The sequence below is a fragment of the Artemia sp. Qi Xiang Cuo genome, chromosome 4, assembly GCF_049724085.1.
Source record: "Artemia sp. Qi Xiang Cuo chromosome 4, ASM4972408v1, whole genome shotgun sequence".
Lineage (NCBI taxonomy): Eukaryota > Metazoa > Arthropoda > Branchiopoda > Anostraca > Artemiidae > Artemia > Artemia sp. Qi Xiang Cuo.
The window spans coordinates 58,752,249-58,775,789 of NC_142797.1; the positions used below are offsets into that span (position 1 = coordinate 58,752,249).

At 36.3% G+C, this 23,541-nt stretch overlaps 1 protein-coding gene across 1 annotated transcript in view; it reads left to right on the top strand.

Annotated features, from left to right (window-relative positions):
- Positions 1 to 384: 384 nt before the first annotated feature.
- Vmat (Vesicular monoamine transporter) overlaps positions 385 to 23,541 on the top strand; it is a 118,799-nt gene continuing 95,642 nt past the window's right edge. Inside the window, exon 1 of the mRNA XM_089087601.1 lies at positions 385 to 460. The gene's annotated coding sequence lies outside the window, so the exon portion shown is untranslated. The remainder of the gene's footprint in view (positions 461 to 23,541) is intronic.

A 23,541-nucleotide genomic window follows, 5' to 3' on the forward strand; every position in this document is an offset into this window, starting at 1 on the left:
CATTAGCAGCATATAGCGTAACCACGGTTTACTCTTGATTATGATTAGAACATCTATCTTATTTTAAAAAAAGTAGTTTATTATTTTAAAAGTTGAAAGCTAAAAGAATGTAAAAAAAAATCAAGGTTTCACTTTCGTTGATTATAGAGTATATATTCACCGTGAACGGCATCGTAAAACCAACCTGAAAGAATCTCTTTGAAGGCATTTTTTCTTTCATATTACGTAGGATACGATGAATATAAATAATACAGCCGGTCCCTGTACTCCCAATCCCTAATTATTCCTAATGGAAGATGAAAGACCTGCGCCCAAAGATAAGTTGGAGACAATCAACAAGTGGAAGCTCTTAGAAGATTTCAGTAATGGTCTATTAGCCAACCGGCTTAGATAAGCTTTCGGTGAAGGGGTAATATGAAAAGAAAAAGGAAGGATTAGTGACCGTAAACACATTTTACAGGTACATAGTCAATGCTTTATATCTCTGGGTTTTAGTTTCAGTTTTCGTTCGTGCAGCAATGGCTCTATGAGTTGTCAGGCCAACTAGAGGACAAAGTTAAGGGTCCTTGAAACTTTTGTATACTACTCAGAGAGTCAAGAATTTGCCACGACTTAGAACAAAGCAAGAGTATGTTTAAAAATTACTTATTGTGTGTATGTTCTACTTCGGGGCTGAATGATATGCATAAGTATTTTTGTCATTAAAAATCCAAAAAAGAAAATGGCTTTGCACAAAATTACGCGTTTCTTAGAAATGGGGTTTGATCCCCAATGTCTACTGAAAATATGTCTCCCTCAATTTAGAGTATAAAGTCAAATATGTTGTAATTTTTACGTTTGTATCCAAATTTCATCAATGCTGGACTCATAAAATTAATCATGCCAGAGATTATCCAAATATCAAACAGTTCGTGGTAACAAACTGTAAGGAAGGAGCGACCCGGCTGAATAGTAACCAGAACCCTAAAAAAAGGAATTTTGATACAAATAGATATTTGAAAAGAATTGGATTTTTATGCTGATTTTAAATACATAAGTTTCATTAAGTTTAGTTTTACCCATTAAAGGCTCCGAGCCTGAGAAAATTTGTCTGATTTTCGAGAAGATTTTTACCAGGATTGAATTGTCCAGAGTTCTATCAACTGAAAGTAAGGATCAACATTAAAACTTAAAGTGAACAGAAATCATTACATATAATACAGGGGGCACCCCCTCCTCAAAACCTTGCTCTTTACGCGAAAGCTCAAATTTTGTCCTGATTCTTTAAAAACGACTCCTGAAACTCAAAGATCGTTTAGTTAGAACAATAAGTAATTTTTTTAATGTGCCGAAAAACTTAAGTGTGAAGAGCGAGGTGTTGAGGAGGGGGCAACCCCCGTCATATACGTAATAATTTCTGTTCGTTTTAAGTTTTAATGTTTTCTTCTTACTTTCAGTTAAAAATAAAACTTGTTTTAAGTTAATCTCACAAAAAGGAGGCCAAAGACGTAAACAAATCACAATGGAGGTAATGTATTTGCCAGTTAGTCAAATACCTAAAAAATCCTTTCTCCACTTATTTTAAGGGCTGTTGCTGTAATAATTTTGGTGGAGGAGGGAGGGGGCTTCCCTTTAAAAAAGCGTTCAGACTTCCTTATCGTAACACAATTAAAACTATTCAAGTATAACAGATTCCTAAATCAATTAGAATGTAATTTTCAATTACAGGAATCCCAGACCAGGAGTTTGGTCTTGGTGGACTAGACTATAAAATTAAAATTAAATATCAATAATGGACAAAATTTGATTGATCTCAATCACACTAAAATCTGTGGGGGGGGGGGGGGTTTAATGGGGGTAAATTTTCCATGGAGGTATTTCTCATGGAGGGGGGGATGTTCCAGGCGAAACTTGTAATGGAGAGGAAAGGTGGATTTCTCAGCATGATTTCAAAAATTCCTTCAGATTGAAATTAAATAAAAGACAAATTTTTCAACTGAAAGTAAGGAACAACATTAACACTTGAAACAAACAGAAGCTATTCCGTATATGAGGGGACTGCCCCTCCCTCAACCGTCACTCTTTGCGCTCAAGTTTGACTTTTTGGTCCAATCCTTCAAGAACGACTGTTAAAACACAATGGCTCTTTAATTGGAATGAACTTAAAAGAAAAGTAAAGATCTCCATTAAACCAAAAATGAGCAGAAATAAAGTCAAATAATCCTCATAGTGTAGAACTACCACAAATCACATCAATAAATGGATGAACCCCAAAAGAACAAAACATAATTTGCACTTTATTTGCATTTCGAAAAAAATGAATCTGGATTGACAGTTTAATATACACATACTGATATTTATTTCTTAAATTCATAATAATTTTTAATTTGTTAAAGTTCAAAAGTGAAAACATTTAAAATGTATTTAGTTTTGTGTTAAGTACAAATAATGCTCTGGTCTTGATAAGGCATGGGGGTTGTCATCCCTATTATGTTAATTTCTGCTCGCTTTGAGCTTGATTCGGTTTTTATTGTAATTTATGTTCGTTTTGGGTTTTATTTATTCATTGATGATGATTTGCAGCAGTTTTACGCTTTGAAGATTACTTGACTTTATTTATGCTCATTTTTGGTTTAATATAAATTTGGTTTTGTGAATTTTCAAAATGCCATTCTTCCAACTCGATGCACCTCTTCCAACGCTTTACACACCCCTCGTAGGTTTCCTCGAAGGTGTCAACAGAGACCACTTTTAGACAGGGGTTTGAAGCGTCTTTTACCCCTTCCAGCGTCCCATAGTAATATCCTTTGACCAATCTCTTGATACTCGGGAATAAAATAAAAAAAGTCCGGCGGGGGCAATAGTAGAATGCGCCTTCTGGATTCTACGAGATATATAAATACTTCTACGAGACATATTCACCTTTTATAAGAGAGCAAGTATCCCCTCGCAATGTCGTCTGGATTCTACGAGACATATAGCAAATACTTCTACGAGACATATTCACCTTTTCAAAGAGAGCAAGTATCCCCTCGCAATGTCGTCTGGATTCTACGAGACATATAGCAAATACCATGTTATTCTAACAGACATATAGGAAATATCATGTTATTCTACGACGCCCCCGTACCAAACAGGTTTTTCTGGTAGTCCTATTCTACAGGTCATTACACCTTTGCCAAGAGGAACGAGTATAACTTGATTGGTGATTAGGATTTGAATAAAAGGAATAGTTTTCTTTACAATTCATATTAGTAAGAGAATTGAATTCAAAGAGAATAGTTTTTATTTGCAAGGATATTAGTGGAGAAAAAAATGAGTGGTGCATTTACATTATTGGAGCTTAATGATGGAACCGACAGCAGCAGCAGCAACGATATACGAGGACCCACTGTAGCCGTGGAAATCACTAATGGTTAGAGACTATGTTTCGAATGGGACATTATGCATGCGAGAAATATGATATTAAGCAGTAAATTTAAGCAAGAGGAACAGCAATGTTTTGCTGGAAAGGTGAATATTCTCCATATAAATAAGCTTTGATCAGATTTAGATGTTCTATCGAAATATATTGATGAGAACAAAATGCATCAGTGAATATTATTATTGTAATTATGATCAATAAAAATGTTTCTAAATCAATGGTATTTTTTCTGTCTATAGTAGACTAGCGTATATTTTCTAGAGTAGAAAAAAGAAATTCTGGTTAGTCTGAAGTTGATCATGAGAGAGTTAGGACTCTAAAAAATGGATAGATTCGAGAAAGATTGAATCAAGAGGAATTTAGTTTTTATGTAAAAATGTTTAATTCTAGACGATGATTTTCTAGAGATATCTGTTCAAAGGAAGATATTTTCTTGGGAAATGCTTGTCGATATAATGAAAACCGATTCTCCATCATTAGACTATTGTATGAAGCTTCTACATCGTGGTCCAAATGCATTTACACAATTTATTGATATATTGATCACGACACGACAAAATGATATTGTGGATATGCTTTTAAACATTAGTTTAGAAATTTAGGACTTTTTTCATAAGAAAGATGGTGCTCAAGGATGATTGACTCCTCTCTTTCTCTCTCAGACAATTTTTGTTGTTGCTAGCTCAGTTTCATTGTGGTAGTGAGAGTCTCAACACATGACAAAATGTTCCATACATGTCCGCTATGTATTTACTCACTGGGCAGGTGGTCATCATGTGAGAATTGCACAATGATTGAGGAGTATGATGAAAAGTGTAGATTATGCAACCTGTGTAAATTGCATAGAGGATATGCTGTACAAATTAAAGGTTGTAATTCCTGTCTTGAAGAGGTGTGTGACTCTCATCCTAGAGGTCACCTATGCTCCAATTGTCATTAAGATAAATTTAATCAGTGGGAGAATACATACCCTGATATGATTGGAAAGAATCCTGAACGTGATTTCAGTTTATTGCTACGATATTGGTCTCGTCGTGGTTTTAGATTGTTCAGGGAGGAGAAACCGGGTCAATAATTAAACTGTTGGACCAACTAAAGAATATGGTTTTTACTTCATCGTTGTGAAGACAATGGGTTTTATGATTATAAACCCACTTATTTTTATTTGGCTGTGACTGAATGTGATTCGACACTTGAGGACACTGTTTATGAAATTGCTTCAAATAGGCAAATTGAAACATGTGAATTCTATAGAATGAATGAGAATAGTATCATTGACTATACAAAGAGATATGACAAGAGTGAAGTCACACTTTACTGTAGAAAATGTGACCTTGACATTGCAATACATCAGGATCAGTACACTGTGAATTCAGATAATCTACCTGCACTAGTTGTTGTCGACAAATACCTAGTAGTGGATGAAATCTAAGTAGTAGAAAAGTCATTTTATAATGTATATGCTTCTTTTTTTTATTAATAAACAATTTCACATAAAACTTTATAAAAATTTATTATTATGGCACAAAAATAAAAATTAAATAAACTTGTAAGTATATTATCCACAAGGAAGTCATTCAATTGAGATAAGTCAACATAGATGTTGAAAAACTGCTTGCAGGTTTAGCCACGAAATCTGAACATGAAAAAGAGTAGTGCAAGAAAGCCACATATCTTAGTCGCTAAATCCTGTACTCTTCGTTGATTTTGAATAATGGTTTTCCCCCTGCTTTCAATACAGTTGCTGATGTATGGAGCATAAAATTTATACTATAGGCCAAGATGATCAAAAAATTCAATATTCTTCGATGTTTGAAAGATGCATAGCCAATGACCGGTCTTCAAAGTCGATGGACTGCTATTAACAATGATTAGGGTATTGTTAACTCTTGGAATTTTTTCAATGAAGTCCGAAGGTATGCAATAGGACTTGTACTGGGACATGTATCGATCCATACTAAATGCGTTGATTATTTGGTTTGTGTTAATGGTGCTAGGTCTAGTAGAACACAGCCATCAGGGGTGATTTCCAAATAGGTTTCAAATTGGCTCAGTGATACTAGCGTGATACTCTCGGTCAGAGCATTGGCAAATGTATAATATAAACATACATTCACAGTTCATACTCTGGTCATATCCTGCATGACTGACAAGTCCAAATCAATAACCCCATGATTTTTTGAAAACATTTAATCGGTTATTCCATTTTCAAATAGTTGAGTCATGATCTAGGGATTGCATGGTCAACTCGTACAGAGTTCTATAGGAATTTTTGTCAAATGATAGAGTGTACAGTGGAATACCATTCACTTTGCACACAAGGCTAGATAGACCAAAAAAATTTAAATCATGGGGGGATTCAGTCCAGGATCCAACGGCACTCCCTCTTTTTACAAAGGCTAAAGCCAATTTTGATGGGATTTCTCCATTGATAAAAGATGAATCGCTATAGTTACGAGAGCCGGTGGCAATGTGACGTTGATTGGTGATCGTATGGGGGACAAGAAGTTTAATGTTGTTACCATTGGCTCTTAGCTTCTCCACTGCCAATGCAAAAGAGCTCATAACCTGTAGTTTTCGGACATGGAGAATTGCCGATGGGATAATGACATTTGCATCGGGGTCTACAGGAAGTGTTTTTCTCAAAGTGAAATTCGATGGGGCCAGCTTTAGCTTTATGTCAATCTTGACATTTGAGGGTAGCCATTGGGATATATTGAATATCTCATGATTTAATTTTCCAACTAGGTAATACTCCTGGGTCACTGCAGTAGTCAACTCACCGTCAGTATCAGCACCTGATCGATATTCATAGCCCAATGATTGTCCTCTCAACTCCTTGTACGCCTTTGGCGTCATCATCATAAATTGTATGTAACTGGCATAGTTTGATGAATTATTGCTAGTGCTCACAAATGTTCCATTAATAAATACATTAATTTGTTTGAATAGGTTGTGTAGAATACAGTTTTCATAGGAGAGATCATCGCCGGCATTTGGAGTTGTATTATCTGACTTTTTCTTCACCGCAACATTTAAATCAATAAATGTTGACGACAAATCAATGAAATAGTCTTCATTGGAAAATATTTGAAAGTGTATATTTTCCGAGAGAGGTTGTTGGGGGTGAAATTGTTCATAGTAGCCATACTTGACACTGACATCAACATTTTCAGCATTGAATAGATTCAATGAGGAACTGATTGATGGATATTATTCCTTGTGGGGGAGATAAGTCATCTTAAGAGAAGAAATCCTTCTTTGATCTAACAATCTTTTTCTTTTTCTTCTTCTGCTGCTGCTTATTGGCCTTCGTTGTTTTATTCCTCAAAATCCTTGTTGATGTCCTTTGCTTCCTGCCTGGGTGGAGACTGATGAGTGAATGACGCGAACGCATCCTTTTCAATCCCTCCCCATTTTTTCTAGATTTTAATTGTTCACCAACGGCTCTTGCTGAAGATCTAATATTTTCTTTAACACTCTCCTTGAAATTCTTGCCCGACCCCCAGTCCTGTAGTGTGGAGGAAGAAAAATTTGATGCAGCAGGTACAAGATATTTTATGGCAAGGGGTAGTGCAGAACGAAATAGCCTAGCAAACCAGCTACCAAGACCATAGCCAGACATTTTAGTACGCCCCTTGTAGTAGTCCAATCCATTGCCTATTTGACGTGGACTCAAAGCACCAAGATAACAATCGATATCGGGACAGACAAATAGAATTCTTCTATTGTTCATTTTTTAGGTGATTGTACCGTCGTTGTTGACAATGGGTCGAAAATGAAATGTAATCACTGCTAAGCCTTTTGAAATTGCTAGAGAATCATGTAATTTAGTTCTTAGTGTTAACTGACAGAGATTCAAATAGGAACTGTTTACGGGAATATACTGAAGATGCTTTATATTGTAGTGATGAACATGTTCTTGATTGGTTTTTCGTTCAAGAACTCGTAGGAGGGGAACATTTGAATTACCAACCCGAGATGTTTCCACAAATGAAGCGTAGAGAAATATACAAGTGTCCATGTAGCAGCCAGTTTGGTAGTCATAAATAATTAAATGAGTATTTCCTGTACTTCTCAAGGTGATTATATTGAGTTTAAATCCAATAACATTCTTTAAGTTTTCACTGAGAATAATCTTTTCATTTGAAATGTGTGACCACATATAGATCTTGCACTCCTCCTTTGAAAAGTTGAAATGAAAAGCTCCTTTTTTTACGAGCAGAAATTCTTTTATTGATAGTACGACATAAATCATTCATGCAGGTGAGCTCCTCGTCGGGTAATTCAATATATGGATAATCCATCCAATTGATTTTTTGAATTTGTTCTTGATCACCTGTTGGTGGCGGCGAATCATAGGGTCTAATTTTTATTTCATATTTACAATCCTTTCTCAGGATGTCTTAGGTATTTTTTAGAATACAGTCGACAAGAGCCACTTCATACGCACCGTCAAATTTGACGGCGGGGGGAGAGTTTTGTCCAAAAATAACTTGTCGTATTCAAGTCATTGTAGAGAGGATCGGAAACGTTGGACATGAAAGTTACATAGAGATCATTGGGCATTGTCAATATCTTCAACACCAATCCAAGAATCAAAATCAGAGTTGTACCCTAGCCATCGAACAAGTAACTGTTTCTTACCCCCGCGAGTAGGTGTTTTTAATATCTTTTCAATTTGATAGATTTCACTAGCATTTTTAACTTTTTGCAATTCATAGTCATAAAAGCCGCCAAGAATCTCTTCATCTTCGATATCGTGCAAGCGATAAGTTATGGGTTTAGTTTCTAGGATTTTTGCCAATTTAAAAAGTTCGGTGAACCAGAAGTAATTCCCCTTTTCAAAAACCTTAGTTGTTCTATAAATTCGAACTGTATCACCAACACTGAATTTATTTTTCTTCTTCTTGGTCTTTGATTCATTGGTATAGTGATTAAGAACGATGTCAATCTCAACTTGATTCGAATGGTGAATTTCTAGTTGCTATGAGTTGGTCTACGAGAAATAAGATCGTAGAGTGAAGCTCACCAAGATTGGTTCTAGGCAATTTATCAAATATGGTGTTAACGACTAAGCGAAATATCATGACATTGTAATTTGAATTGATCATATCACACTCTCAGTCAATACGGCTGTCTGAGGACTACGCCCATGGGGGAGCTGCTTACTATATTTGTCTTGTTATTGCGAAACTTTCAAATCAACAGATACAATAAAATAAGGTGTTTGAATTTTTTATATGAATCATGTTACAGACTAAACTTAATGACCCGAGCAACTTCAACACCTCTCTTTGATCGCAATGGAATTGCATATGCATATCGACTAAAAACACTGATTACAAGTAGAATTTACTTTCATGGCGTATTTTAACATCTATGAATCTCGTCTAGAGCCAATATATCAGCTTGCATTATGTGCAATGGGTAAAATGCTTTAGTTTTTCAATATTGATTGGCACGAAGTCTATAATTTCTATGCAGAGTGTAACTCGGTTCATTTTGTAGATAGTCTTGTGAACTTTTAGTGCAAACACCCGTGACTTTGGAAAGAGTTGTGGGGGAACTTAAACTCCCCGCCTCGCCAATATTTTCATAAACACCTTTCAGAACTTCAGCCATTTTGAACGTAAACACGTTGTGTAGCGTCCGCTACCCTTTTGTATACTGGCTGCTGGTGGGGACGTTGACTTGATACGTCTTCGCTTTTGTCTAGCTATCAGTGGTGTGCTAGTATTTTCCAAAATTGATTTAAAATCTTCTTCTTCTTCTTCAAGTTCATCTTTCAATGTTGATGTTTACTATGCAGCTTCATTTATTTTTTTTATAATTTGTCTATTGCCAATAATACTTTTGGGGAAGTTTAATGTATTTAGAAAGTTGTATAGACGAGTGTCAAATGATAATAGTCCTTTACGATTTGTAACCATGTCATACATTAAATCATGTAGAATATATCTCTTGCCCTGAATTATAATTCTTTCCCCATTGCTCTCGGCTTGAATTTGATCATTTTCCAAGAGATAGGTTAAGAGTCGTGTGAATTTTTCACGATATTAGTGGGGCATTAGATTTCCAATTTTCAATACAATTGAATCCAATTCATCCTTCTTTAATTGTGTTCCAGCAGTAGATTCTTGAGAAGATGATTCTTTTTTGGGATCAGCAGCAGCAGCAGCAGTGGGCTTTGATCGATAGTGTTTGTCCACTTGGCGAAGTGCATCTTGAAGTAAAATCAGTTTTTTATCATCCTCAATAGTTTCATTGTCGAGGAATTTACTCAGATTGTCCTCAAAGTGTTCGACGGGTGAGAGAGCGAGTTCTATTGGAGTCAATTTATAGGGTTTTGCCATCTAGAGAAAACTGTTGACAAGTCTTGCAATTATTGGCAGTAAAAGTGTGAGAAAACTACCGCCCGCCTTAAGAAGTCGTTTCCTTTTAAAATTCTTTCCTTTTCTTTTTAGAGGCCAATGTACGTACAATGGAACGATGTTGCTTTGCCTTCTGCTTAACTACTTTTGGCAGTTGAACATTACCCTCCGTCAAATTTAAACAAAGTTCAAATATTAGATTAATGAAATCATTGTCAATACCATGTTTGAGTATGGCTTTTCTAAGCTGAGGTTTTGAAGTGCTTAGAACTGAAAACAAATGTCTATTTTCATGTAGTTTCTTCAGTGTCATGATAGCGACTAATAGGTCTTTTTAGTGTTCACCGGGAGATATACTGTAATTTCATTGTCGAAAATATCTGTGACTACACGCAGATCCTCGGATGTATTTTGATTAAGATCCAATAGGATATAGCCGTGGGGTTTATTAGTTGCCTGATTGCATGCTGAGAGCAGAAATTTAGGGGCTCCTGGATAGATTTGTTTATTGAGGGTTATTAGCGAGCTAGAATCACGAACAACTCTGTAGATGATATAGTAGATACAGTTCAAAGCAAGTGTTCGCATACATTTGCTCTGATGAGAGAGATTGTGTAGAACCAGAGTAACGGAAATCTGTTCATGATGAGAGCGAACAGTGAACAATTGCAGCATTTGCTGAGACCATTGTTCAATAGATTCAGCCAGATCGTCAATGATCAGCCAAGAGTTTGGTTCAATTCAAAACAAAAGTCCCTGTATGAACTGTATCTGCACCGATCCCATGGCAGCAGCAATTGCTTTTATTTTATTGTATGACTCCTGCCAAATACTATAGCAATTGTAGATTTTTTTCGGCTTTTCCGCAAACATTTTATCACAATTTTTAATTATTTTAGTTAAGAGTGTTGTTTTGCCCGTCATTGAGGGCCCACACAGAAACGATCTGAATGGTGTTTTAAATTGATACATGTTCCTTTCAACAGTTCACCTGGACAACTAACTGTAGACCCTAATTGTCTAATGACTAAATAATTTTTCCCTACTACTACTACTCTGTTCTTCAAGAAGAAGAAGAAGACAAAGACAAAGACGAATAAAGAATCATATTTTCTTCTTTTATTATATGCAGATAAAAAAGTAACAATACTTAAAAAAATACACTTTTTTTAAATTTATTAATAATAAAAAATACAACATTTACATGGGGATACAGAGAAAAAACACTTTTTTTTTGTTTATTTATAGAGAAAAAAAATACAACATTAAATTAGAGAGAGAGCACTTGAAAAAAAAATACACTTTTTTAAATTTATTTATAATAAAAAAAATACAACATTTACATAGGTACAGAGAGAAAAAACACTTTTTTTTATTTATAGAGAAAAAAACATTAAATTAGAGAGATGGCACTTGAAAAAAAAAATCTGCTCTAAGTCCAAAAAAAAGATAACTTTGGTGGCGATGCGCCCCCCCCCCCACTGGCGGCGGCCGGCCCCCCCCCCCCCGGTCCGCGAGGCCCCCCCCCGGGCCGCGAGGCCCCCCCCTCCAAAAAAAAAAGGTTTTTAGGAAATAATTTACAGGACTTTATTTAAACCGAGACTTTCCCTGTGGGCAATACCTTCGATCCGGTCTGAAGTTAAATAGTGTCCAAGGGGGAGGGTGGTCACACCATCTTGAAAAACATAGACCTTGTCGGAAATGGTACTCATGGCTATTTTTTCTACATTTACAGTAAAGTTCCTCTAGTTCAATGAACGAATTGCCAACAATTTGGCTCGTGGAATTGCATTTTCAACAATACAATTCCTATAAATGTCCAGGTCGAAATTCTTGTCCACATAGTGGGTGGGTACTCCTTTGCAACGTCTCTTGATTTCCTCGTCGTATGTCTGTATAAAGTACACCTTCGGACCTACAAACATACCACGGGAAATCAAGTCGCGCGCGGTTTGAGATTTAAAAAAAAAAAGCGTATTTGGCGCCCAAAGTTTCACTATCTCAGGGTAAATAACACCACACCCAATTGTGTAGTCCAAACGTGAGCTGATAATTTAACCTTGCGCCAAATCATCAATTAGATTTGGTGTTTTTACTTTCAGCAGTAGAGAATCCGTGTCACCGTAGCAGACCTCTACTTGCCCCTTTTCCGGCCACTGTACCCTAGCCACATTGTAGTAGAATTCCAACATGAGATTTTTTGAGATCTCCAAGATAGCACTGCCTGCAGCAATATTTTTATTCAAGACAATGCGTCTTTTTTTTCTATTCAAAAGTACCATGTCCGGGCCAATGATTGTAAAGGAAGTGTAATTGGGATCGGCAATAATTCGAGCAAATTGTTCTGGATCGGTAACAACGTCACAACGATTCCTATTGCGAACACTCTCACACATTTTGCCGAAAGCCGAATTCAAAATGAGTTTATAAATTTCTTTTTCGGCTTTCGTCTCTGCTGCAGAACGTTTGCCGACAAAAGTGTCAACAAATGTTTTCAAATATGGTTTTTGACTAAAATCGAGGGCTCGGTGAACCTTTGTGACGTTGAAACCGTTGTTACAAATAAATTTTAACGCTAAATTGTTTAAATCTATGTTTTTTTTTCTGAATTCGTTCGTAAATAAGTTTTCGTTTTGAAGGTGTCCACCTATATACGTCCACCTCTAATAAACGCCTCTTGCGAGGACTCAAATAGTCCTTAGTCACAGGTCTCATGATACACGGGAAAACAAATCCCTTACTGAATTGTGAAGCTCGACTGGTATCTCTCCATCAATTTCAAAAAACCATCCAACCGGTCCATTCTCCTCAACACTGTTAATGTTGGGGAAATGGGGAGCTTGAGGGTCATTGAGCCATTTATAATTACCGCATGGTAGTGCATAATGGGACATGGCCAAGGGGTAGAGAGAATTCATATCGAGGAAAACTGCATTCGATTTTGTCCCCGTCTTCTCTCCTGTTGGATCGGTTTCCAAGATACGGTCTCCGTGAAAAACAAAACCCCCCTCATTGACCTTTCGATTAACAGGAGCTGATCAGTTTCGGAGATAAGCCCAATTTTGTCCCCTCTGATTTTCAGAATAAAATACAGAACTATATGATGCGAAGAAAAATATTAACCCACCCACCGGTTTAATATTTAGTAGATTTTATTTCTATTTTTACTTATAATAAATCAATGGTTTAACATTTTTCTCATTAAATACAGCCTTTGACTACAAAGCCTGATGTACAGCACACCCCTAGCCCGAACTTTTTTAAAACTTTTATTCCTGGGGGGTGTACCTCCGATCGTGAAAGCTATCGTAAAATGATTCAATAGAAGGAATAGTCTCCTCGGCGAATCTCGACATGGAACAATGATAATCATAAGGATAGATGCCCTTGACCGTTAACAAATCATATAAATCATTTGGGAACTGTTGCTTGAGAAGGGGGAAAGCATTGCAGCCGTCATCGTTTTTCTGCACTTGAATTAATTCGCTCAATGATTTGGGGAAAAAACTGTATGAATCTAAAAAGCGAATTTTATTCGTGTACTCAACGCCGGCTTCAATAAATCTTCACATAAATTCCAAAACAAGAAACTTTCTCACTGATTTAGGCATGATTTTGTACGTAAAGTTGTCTACCATCCATGCATCATCGTCATCCACTGTTCCATTTCTTTCAAGATGTGCCAATGCAGGTAGCATATACTGTAGATCATAGTTAGAGTTATGCATAGAAACCGATAGAAAAAGTCGTTGTTTAATTTTTAAATTACAAAAATTGTGATCACACCCTCGAAAGTTACTTTTTCTCGTTGAATTGGGGTCAATAAGGTGATTGTGGTCCTGCACATCGTCTTTTGGGGCAAGGGCACCCCTACACACCCAGAAAATTGTTCTCTTTTCCAACGCCAATTGTTCTTTAGCCGACAATGTCATTAGATAATTGGTATGACGTAATCATGAAATTGCCTTGTTTGCTGTTTTTATTAAAGAAATCAATAACTTTTCCATACTGCCCTCCTCGTCCATAGTAAAAAAAACTCTTCCAATTACATTTTATTGATGGTGTCGCGACTGGTATGTACGTAGGAACACGCATCTAGTTTGTGTTCCTTGACTATATTCGGCCTTGATGAGCGCGATACCTCAACCAGTCTGGTTTCACAATCCAAAGACACTTTATCAGATTGCAGAAGGGAATTTTGAAAATTTTTAAGCTGTAAAATGGCTTTGCCTTCTACCGGCATTTCTATTCTTTGAGTTCCGGGAATAGTGCAAGGTACCATGGGGACTGAAAATATTCGCTCAGATGTAAACGGGTAAAGGCACATGGAGCAATAGACACTTTCCCCATATTTTTGCCTTGATATAAGAGTCGACTTATTGCTGTGACGGGGAAAAAATTACAATAAGAATTTACATCTTTAGGAGGTGCGTCAATAACCCATACACATTTGATTACATTTTTCACCATCGGTGTCCTCAGTGAATACAAAACTCCTTTTTTTTTCGGTTTTTTCCCCCATCTACAAATTCAGTGTCATACTGGAGAACAACCACCCCCACCCCAAGATTTTCATTTGCTTTCTCGAATATGCTTATTTCTTTAAAGGACACCGGATACTTTCCCTCTAAACAATCAAAATTTACTTTAGGAAAATTTTTATCACCGTTACGTGCAAGTTTGTCAAGATTTTTTATTGTTGATTCATTATGTCATATTTTATGGGCTGCTGCTAAAAATGCATATGTAAAGCATTGCAGCCCCGTTTCAAATGTGAAACTCTGAACTCCTTGGTATCCGACAAATCTGGGTGGCATTTTACTTTGTTACCTCGCCCTCCGCTTAATATAAAGTTTCTTTTAAATCTACTGAGATTCAGATCCATGCGTTCAATTTATAAAATTTTGGACCCACTCCCTCTCTCATTAAATGTATCAAATTTTAAATTATTTTATTCACCCTGTTGAAAATGTTTTATAAAAATTCTTTTAGACGTGGGTAGAAAGTGTGGTTGCGTGTCGAAAAATGAAAAAAAAAAACGTCCCCAGATGTCCCCTTTTGTAAATAAACTTTTTGATTCACTGATGCTTTAATTCCCCCTCGATCTCCCTGATTCTGGATATGAATCTCAATAAGCGCTCGAATTTTGTCGATATAGCCATGGAGATCTTTCACGGGGTAAGTTGAAATAATACCAGTGTTTTCCTCGGGAAGGCTAAAATCTTCAATGTATATGTGCAAATGACTTAAATCAGATTCTAACAGCTAAATTTCCGTTGAGTCCGGGGAGGTAGCACTTTCTTTATGTTCTGACCATGTTTGTTCAGGACTTAATTCACTAATTGTAAAGTTATCATTAAAAATGTCCCTGGAAAAATGAAAGCTAATAGTTTGCATAAGACTGTCCATTTCTTCAGCTGCAAATTGAAAATCCAGGGGGATATCAAATAACGTACCTTCACTAACATCTGGCGAGAGGGGGCAATTACCCATAATACTTTGAAGTCCTGGACCAGGGAACACAGAAGTTTTCATAGCTTCCCCCTGAAACTAGAAAATGAATGGATTAAGTTTTTTTTTGACGAAAGTTTTATCACAATTATAACACACTTTTCTTTTTTTTATCAAACAATTTTTTTTTTTAACTAAAAAGTTACCCAACCCCCAACCCCCCTCCCCCCCACCCCTCCCGGGGAGGACCCTTGGGAACCAGGAGCTTCCTTTGAGGTAGGAGGATCGATACCCTTTTGAGTTGGGGGTATCGGACTTCACAACACTGCTCAAATAGAACAGCCTCAAATTCTTTTCTTGAAAGCATCTATCAACGAAAATAATTGCTTGAAATGAATTGGCCCAAAATAATGTTTCTTGACATCATTGTGAAGACACATTTGGAGATTATTAAAAAGAGCTTCTTATCGCAAAAAGACGTCCTGTTACAAGGAAACCCCTACTTAAAATTCAAAGCGGATGAAATAGCGATGGAGTGATTTGATAAGAGCCCGGATGTGTGTGCGAAAGCTTAGCGCAATTATACCAGTTTAAGATTGCTTGCCACCTGTTAAACAGCAAATCGTTTTTGTTTTTTTTTGTTTTTAAAATAGTTAGTTTTTGTTTTAAAGGAATATTGGAATTATTGCATTATAATTCGTATTTGTTAGAATTTATAAGGTAAGGTTTTTTTTTTATAGAAATGCGTTATAAGCATTCCGTTATATACCGCTAATTTGGTTAATGAAAGCAAATTAAATAATTTAGAAACAAATTTTAAGTTTTACTCATCAAAAGCTATGTGCCTGAGAAAATTTTGTCTTATTTTTTGAAAAAAAGGAAAAAAAAAATATATACACTTACAAGTTCTGGCTGTACATCAGAAGTCTCTGGTATGGCTTGAAGAGGATTGTCCCTTCTATCTTGATCTGATGAGGCTGAGGCATTATATTAAGCAGCCCATTCCCTTTTCAACTTTCTTCCAACTTGCGTGGAGCAAACACTGGTGTAAGAGGAACCTGGCATTAAAAGATTCGCGGCTAATGGCCGGTTAAGGTCATGTGTAATTCTACCAGTGTATTTGATAATAGATGCCCATGTGGTTTGCATAAGTGCAGGTTTGCTCCATCTCACCTTCTTTTCCAGAGGGGCATTATAGCACGTATCTTCTACCTTTAAAAAAAGGCAAAACTTTAGCATGAAAAAAAAATGCATTTTGGGTTTGGAAAATAATTCAGTTTATGTTAGGCATCTAAAGTAGTGTAAAAAACATCTTGATTTCAGAATCAGGGGTTTTCAATTACTTTTTTGAGCAACTGAATCTTAATTCGACAAAAACTGGGTTTGCCACGAAATTTTACAAGCAAGATGCTTATCTTTCTGCTAAAAAGCTGGCAGGGGGAATGGGACCATTTTGGTCCTTGGGTCATAAAGATTAAGAATCCACGGATTATTCTGATTTAAACAGGGTGCATTATGTGTCTATTTTTTGCATTAAAAAACTGGTGTTAAAATAGAAGTAGCTGGATAAGTTTTTTTTTTCAATTAAATAAATATTTATATTTTCCTTTATTATCAAAATAAAATACTCATTGTTACAAATTTAGATTTTTTAGAATGATTTTCAGCTCTTAAACTAAGGTAAGCAGCATAGATTCTAAATTGTTTTGGTTCTTCTTCTAAAGACTAAAAGCACCGTTAGGTGCTTATCACTGAAATACATTTTCCAGCAGTACATGGTAACGAACTATAAGTAAGGAACAAATCAGGTTAATAGTAACCGAAACTCTAAAAAGGAAGCTTTTGTAACAATTAATACATTAAAAGAATCAACATTTTATTCTAATCCCAAATTACCGATCGAAAGCTAAGCACTTTTTAAAAAAAATCCCTAAAAAGGCCAACTGATCTTGATAAAAATTACACCGTAAATGCAGACTGGCCTGGAATTATTTTCAAAAACATCACTAAAAAAAAGCCACTGATCTTAATATAAATGAAGCTTTTGTAACAAATAATAAATTAAAAGAATCGACATTTTATTCTAACCCCAAATTACCGATCGAAAGCTAAGCACTTTTTTCAAAAACATCCCTAAAAACGCCCACTGATCTTGATAAAAATCGCCCCGTAAATTTCAGCCTCTAAGGGAACTATTTATAGGTTTCAGCTCCTAAAAACAATAGGCTTCTAAGTGCATAAGTACCCTTAGTTCTAGTGTAAGGAAAGAATTTCTTCCTTAACTTATTGACAAGACAATTTCTTTTTATTATAATAATGAGAAAATTTTACTCACCAGAAATTGCTTAGAATTATCCATTTTCTATGTAAATATTCACAAAAAATGTCAATAGTTTTAAGTTGAATAAACTAGTAAAAACTGTTTAATAATCTAATTTAAAACATTAATATATACAAAAAATAATATCATAGCAACTAAAAAAGACACACCAGTTGTGATGACACGGATTTAACCTAAAAAAAAAAACTTTTATATAATGAAATATAAATTCAGTTAATTTTGTCAGGAAAACTTGAACCAAAACAGATTATACCCAACCTGTTTGGTACGGGGGCGTCGTAGAATAACATGATATTTCCTATATGTCTGTTAGAATAACATGGTATTTGCTATATGTCTCGTAGAATCCAGACGACATTGCGAGGGGATACTTGCTCTCTTTGAAAAGGTGAATATGTCTCGTAGAAGTATTTGCTATATGTCTCGTAGAATCCAGAAGGCGCATTCTACTGGCAATATCCAGGCTATACGGTGGTTGAGGAAGCGTAGTGACATCCGTTTTCACTGACAACTCGCAAACAATGAACACGGTGTGACTCACTGCATTGTCGTAATGCAAGATCAAATCGACACAAATATTTTTTTGGGATTGTCAAACTCTGTCACTTTACTATTTTAGAAGTTGACAATAATAACGGATGTTAACAGTCTGTCCCGGGGGCATGAATTAGTAATGTACTTAACCGTTGTTGTAAGAAAAAGAGCGAAGGATGAACCTGACATCTACCTGCGATTTGCTCAGTCTTGCTTTCTTTGGTCAAGGATACTACTTTTCTTTACTTTTCTTTGAAAAACTTAATTTGTAGAAAAAAAATTTCAAATTAATTTATGTTCGTTTTTTCTTGGCATAGTCTTTTTCATGGAGAGAAAAAACAATATTTTATTTCTTTTCAGTTTTTTTCGATAAGAATCCATAGCTTGGTATGCAATGTCTGGAGAAAAATTTTCAACCCTTTTTAACAACATACACCCTTTTGAAAATCTGAATACAAAGTGCATTGTTTATTTTAGTTTTATACCTCCTCCAGTTGACCTTTAAAATAAAACTTCTAGTCGTTCCTAAGAAATTCTATCTTTGCTCTATGCTGTTGGATACACTTACACTCTTTCGATTTAGTTAAATTGAAAGAACAGAAATAGTAACAGTAATAGCCCTGAAAATTTCCACTTAATACCCTCAGTCGTTCTTGGGATACTTCTGGGATGTCTTATTAGCAACCAGCGTACACGCAGTGCCTTTTGATTTATTTTTAAAGTAACATTCGGTTTTACAGCAAAATGGGCAAATTGCATAACTGAGGGGGTTGAGATACCCAATATCCCTAGAGACGTAGTTACTAGACCGTTCAACTATGCTGAACGAAATGGCTGTCAAAAATTTTTTATTAGATGTCTTTGGAGAATCAATCGGCTTAAGAGGGCTGCTTGCCCTCCAATCACTCTCGAGTCTTAAAAAGGGCACAAGAACTTTTAATTTCCAATCAAATTAGCTCCTTTAAAAGTTCCAATAACATTGCTATGTATGATAGAGTGGCGCTGCCTATGATATTGTTTACATACCCTTTTGAAATCCTGCATGCACATAGTATTTTCGTGTAATTGAAACTCCCCCTAAACACTCCCTAAACACTCCCCTAAACACTCCCCTTAGCGTCATTAATTACAGTAATCATAGTCGTATTAGTAATATTATACACATAGTGCCTTCTGGCTAGTTCAAAATTTACCACAACTTACCCTGGAACTTATCCTGTCGACAACTGAGTTTTGTTATCTGACTTTTGAATAATTTTTAATTTAATGGCTATCTCAAAATTTTTATCTGAAGCATTTAGGGAAAAAGGGGACTGAGGGGGGCTAATTGCCCTCCAATCACTTTTGACCCTCAAAAACTGAACTAGAACTTTCAATTTCCAATCAAATGAACCCTTTCTGAAGTTTTTACGAGCATCCCTTCCATACGAACCATATAATCCCCCAGGGCATAACTTACAACGTCTGCCCTCGGGCTCTGGGGGGCTGTATCGACTCCGGAGTTTTCATTATATGGTCTTTGAACTATTTTTTAAAAAAATGGCTATCTCAAAGTTCTTATCGGATAGGTTTGAGGAAAAAAGGGCATGGAGGGGGGGGGGGCTAGGTGCCCTTTAATCTCTTTTGACTCTTAAAAAGTGAATTAGAACTTTCAATTTCCACTCAAATGAGCCCTCTTTGAAGTTTATACGAGTATATTTCCCATAAGAACCATATATGCCCCCAGGGCATAACTTACAACACGTGCCCTCGGGCCCTGGGGGGTTGTGTCGACACCGGAGTTTATTTTATATGATCTTAGCACCATTTTTAATAAAATAGCTATCTAAAAAAAATTTATTGGATGCATTTGGGAAAAACGGGTGTGGGGGGGGGGTTGTCATCCTAAAAGACCTAACTTCCAGAATTTTCAACTATGTTGAATAAAATGGCTATCTCAAAATTTTGATTGGATGTGAAATGGTGGGTGTGGGAGGGTAGTTGTCCTCGAATCACTTTTGACTATTAATAAGGGCACTAACCCTTTGAATTTCCAATCGAATGAGTCCTTTTTGAAGTTCTACGACAAAGATTTCTATTAAAACCTTATATGCCCCCAGGGCATAACTTACAACCAGTGCCCTGAGGGATGTGGGTGGAGTGTCCTCCTCAAAAATATAATTTCTATTTGGAGATCAACTACGTAGAACAAAATGGCTATCTCAAAATTTTGATTAGATGTTTTTGGAGACATGGTGGGCGTGGAAGCTGTGTTAGTTGCTTTCCAGTCACTTTTGACCCTTAAAAAGGGCACTAGAACTCTTGATTTCCAATCGAATGAGCCCCCTTTGAAGTTTTTACGACGACCCCTTTCATATGAAGTGCCTCAGAGGGAAAAAAATAATAAAACATTGGAGGCGTATGGCCTTTACTATAGGCAACGCTATAGCGTTGCCTCTGATATCTTTCAATCATAGGCAGCGCAATAGCGCTGCCTAAGTAAAGAACGATGTTGGCACAATGTATTATTTATTCTTTTCTTGATTTTAGACCAGGGCACTTCATATCGAAGACGTTGTCGTACAAACTTCGAAAAGGGCTCATTCGATTGGAAATTAGAGTGGCTAGTGCCCTTTTTAATAGTGGAAAGGGATTGGAGGGCAACTAGCCCCCCCACGTCCATCAGTCCCCCAAACACATCCAATCAAAATTTTGAAATAGCTATTTTGTTCAGCGTAGTTGACTTCCATATAGAAAATATGTTTTTGAGAAGGTCACTCCTCCACAACTCTCAAGGCAAGAGTTTTAAGTTATGACCTGGGTGCATAAAAGAACGATGTTGGCACAATGTATTATTTATTATTTTTTTCCTTTAGACCAGGGCACTTTGTATCGAGGAAGCTGTCGTAGAAACTTCGAAAAGGGATTATTCAAATGGAATTTGGAGTAGTTTGTGCCCTTTTTAATAGTCAAAAGTGATTGGAAGGCATCTAACACCCCTTCCTCGCGCACCTTTTCCCGAAACACATCCAATTAAAATTTTGAGATAGCCATTTTTTTCAGCGTAGTTGATTTCCAGAGGGAAAATATTCTTTTTGAGAAGGTCAGTCCCCCACAAGCCTCAGGGTAAAGGTTTTAAGTTATGCCCTGGGGGCATATAAGAACGATGTTGGCACAATATATTATTTATTATTTTTTTCCCTTTAGACCAGGGCACTTCGTATCGAAGAAGTTGTCGTAGAAACTTCGAAAAGGGCTCGGCTCCTTCAATTGGAAATTGGAGTGGCGTGTGCCCATTTTAAAAGTCGAAAGTGATTGGAAGGCAACCAACACCATTTCCACGCCCACCATTTCCCCAAACACATCCAATCAAACTTTGAGATAGCCATTATGTTCAGCGTAGTTGATTTCTAGATAGAAAGTATATTTTTGAGGAAGTCCCTCCCCCACAACCCTCAGGGCAAGGGTTTTAAGTTATGCAATGGGGGCATAACGATGTTGGCACAATGTATTTTTTTTTTCCTTTAGACCAGGGCACTTTGTATTGAAGAATTTGTCGTAGAAACTTTGAAAAGGGCTCTTTCAATTGGAAACCGGAGTGGCTTGTGCCCTTTTTATTAGTCGAAAGTGATTGGAAGGCAACTATCACCCCTTCCATGCCCATCATTTCCCGAAACACATCCAATCAAAATTCTGAGATAGCCATTTTGTTTAGCTTAGTTGATTTCCAGATATAAATTATATTTTTGAGGAGGACACTCCCCCACAGCCCTCAGGGCAAGGGTTGTAAGTTATGCCCTGGGGGCATATAAAGTTTTTATTGAACGCGTTGTCGTAGAAACCTAAAAAAGGGCTAATTTGATTTGAAATTGAAATGGCTAGTGCCCCTTTTAATAGTCAGAGTGACTGGAAGGCAACTGACACCCATTCCACGCCCAACATTTCCCCAAACTCATACAATCAAAATTTTGAGATAGCCTCTTTGCTCCACGCAGTTTGAAGTTCAGGAAATTATACCTTTGAGCAGGACACTCCCCCCACAGTCTTCAGGGCAAGGGTTATAAGTTATGCCCTAAGTGCATATAAGTTTGTATTGAAATATTTGTCGTAGAAACTTAAAAAAAGACTCATTCGATTGGAAATTCAAAGGTTTAGTGCCCTTTTTAACAGTCGAAAGTGATTGGAGGGCAACTAATCCCCCTCTCACGCCCACCTTTTCCCCAAACATATACAATCAAAATTTTGAGATAGCCATTTTGTTCAAAGTAGTTTATTTTGTTTTTATTTAATAAATTTTATTTTTGATTTTTTGAGATTATTTGATTTTATTTTTGCTCATTTTTGGTTTAATGGAGTTCTTTACTTTTCTTTGAAAAACTTATTTTGTGGAAAAAGTTTTTTTTTAATTAACCTCCAGAGAAAAGCTATCACGCAGTGATGCATATTGCTCCTAAGCCTATATTAAAAACCAGCCTAAATCGAACAATGGCGCCAATGCACATTTTGGGGGGGGGGGGGTGAAGAATCTCTTTATTCAAATCTAATCTCTATATCAAATCTCTAAATCAATATTAACTGTTTCAATGGAAATACATAGAATTGGTTATTTTTCAATGAAATAACCAAAAAAGATTTTTACGAAATATTTTTGCGGGACATCCAATCAAAATTTTGAGATAGCCATTTTGTTCAGCGTAGTTGATTTTCACATAGAAATTATGTTTTTGAGGAGGACACTCCCCCACAGCCCTCGGGCCAAGAGGTGTAAGTTATGCCCTGGAGGCATATAAGGTTTATATAGAACGTGTTGTCGTAGAAACGTTAAAAACGGCTCATTCGGTTGGAAATTGAAATGGCTAGTCCTCCTTTTAATAGTCGAAAGTGAAGAATTGGACAGAATTGGTTATTTTTCAATGAAATAACCAAAAAAGATTTTTTAGGAAATAGTTTTGCGGGACAAAAATCTAAGAGGGGCTCAGCTGCTCTCTTGGCCCCCCCCCCCGAATTCAAACCACTAAAATCAAAATAAAATAGCAGTCAGTGTCCTTTTAAAAATCACAATCCATAATATGTTTTATTGCAGTTAAAATTAAACAGAATGAAAAAAAATGCATCAAACAAAATGAAAAAAAAAACTGATCGCCATATCAAAAATAAAACCATTCAGGATGCATTACAATTGAGATAATTATTTTAGAGGATAGCAAACGCTGTAGCATTGAAAGTGGAAAGCTTGGTGGAAGGAGGGGGCAGTAGTCACCCTTGATTAGGGTGGAGGACAAGTGCAGTAAAGATTAAGGCAATTTTCGCACATTACAATGCTTCTTTTCCCTGTTTTATAAGCTTATACATTTAAGATCATTTAATAAATACAAAACTATTGAAAATATACTCATTTTCAGTAATATGATTCGGGAATGTAATGGAGGAGTGTGGATCCCCTTCATTTTGAGCAATAG